The sequence below is a fragment of the Sinocyclocheilus grahami genome, unplaced genomic scaffold (assembly GCF_001515645.1).
Source record: "Sinocyclocheilus grahami isolate Dianchi unplaced genomic scaffold, SAMN03320097.WGS_v1.1 scaffold590.1, whole genome shotgun sequence".
In the NCBI taxonomy this organism is placed as follows: Eukaryota; Metazoa; Chordata; class Actinopteri; order Cypriniformes; family Cyprinidae; genus Sinocyclocheilus; species Sinocyclocheilus grahami.
In genome coordinates this window covers 320630-322564 of record NW_015505769.1, presented here as the reverse complement: position 1 = coordinate 322564, position 1935 = coordinate 320630, and positions in this window count along the sequence as shown.

Genomic DNA, 1935 nt, shown 5'->3' with positions numbered 1-1935 from the left:
ACAGCACGAAGTTGAAGTATTTACCAGCACGCCAGCACGGATCAGCTCCAGGCATGACGAAGCGGATATCGTCCTCTTTTGGAAGACCAAACAAAGTAGTTACAACGAAGCACAACAATATTACAGCGAGAATAAAATTTACGCCTTCCTCCTTTGTGTGAACATTTGGGCGGCGTTATGCAAATCTTCCCACATAGAGACGTAGATATGTGGGGGCGTGTTAGAACGAGCCGTTTTAGGTAGGCGTGGCTGACTCTTAACTTTTATAAAGAATATCTCTTTGGATTTGAGACTTTAGTCTTTGCAACTTTACAGATCTTCTTTATGCACCAAGAGCTTGTAACACTCCAAAGAGAAAGGAAAAATTGAAATCGCATCATATGACCCCTTTAATTCAAACAAAAGAGTGTAAGTAAAAAAATGTGTTCATGTGAACTTTGTGATGCTGTTAATTGCAAGAATTGTGTATATAATTTATTTTTAAATAAAATGTATTTATTTTTAACCATTGAAATAATCTGGTTTGTTCACAGTCATATTTCAAAATGCAACTGGAGCCCTCTGAATCCTGTCACATGCTTTTTTATTTTGTTTGTAACAGTTTAGATAATTGCAGACAGCTTGCTGTGGGTCAGAGGGAAGATTGATGAACAGATGACATAAGTGCTAATGGAGGTGTATTGACGCTTCTTGCCCTTAAGCAAAACGAGAGGCTGAGAATATAGGGGACGAGTGTAATTTATTTCAGGTGTCACTTAGAGCTTGTTGGAAGTCATGCTGGTATAATCACAGTGGCAGCCGTCATGAGCTCTGCATTAACGTCTGGATCAGACACAATGCTGCTGGAAGCGTTTGGATTCATGCCACTGCAGAGGCAGAAGAGCGTTTGAACAGCAGAACCGCACCCTCACAAACATACCTTTACTTTTGGGATGCGTCTGACAGCGGTTCTCGATGTGTCAATAATAAAATGACAGTCTGATGTTTGGATATGCTTGTTTTTCTCGTCCTGTGAGTCAGGTTGAGATCTCATTGGTTTGACCCTGAGACTGTCTGATTGATGAAGAGTCTGTTCTTCTCCACGCAGAGTTTGCTATAATGGGCTGGTCAGACTTTGTGGGCATGAGGCTCGATATTAAAAGAACAGGTTGTCATCGCAAGCTTTGCACTTCCCAAAACAGTAATAACTTCCTGGAGAAATACAAAAAGAGGAAGATCATAAATATGCATGCATGGTTTTCTTGTCGGGAATTATTTGACAGAAAGGCCTTGCATAGCTGCTTATCTTCTGACAGTAACAAGAGAATACATAGAGTTTTTCAGGTTCGGTGAATACCGGAGTTGTAAAGGAAACCGCTAACATACAGTGAGCTGAGGATTAAGTGCTTAGGATCTTGCTCTAAAGATTAGCTGGAAATAAAAGCAGGCGATTGCACTATAATTTGTAAAAAATAAAAATTTTCTTTCAATTTCACTCAGAATGTATTCGCCAAGTAAGATTATTACAAGGAGTTTGTTGTATTAAATCGTTCACCATGCACAATTCTAAATTCACTTTCACTTTTGTTTGGTTTGTTTTGATCTCTCTGTGCACAAAACCCACATCCACACCCTCCTGAGTTTGACAAACACACACAAGGAAGGTGAAGCATCTTCACTGTGATAAATAGTTTGACTGTGGCCCTTATGCAAAAGTTTACTATGAAAACCTACTGTTTTTTTATTATTTAATATTTTAATGTATTTTATTCAGCAAACTAAATTGATGCTACAAAAGATTTCTATTTTCAAATAAATGCTGTTCTTTTGAAATTTCTATTCATCAACAGTAAAGACTGGAATAATGATGCTGAACATTCAGCTTTGCATCACAGAAATAATTTACATTTTAAATCAATATCATGCTCTGTAAATATCACCATGTACAGTACTATG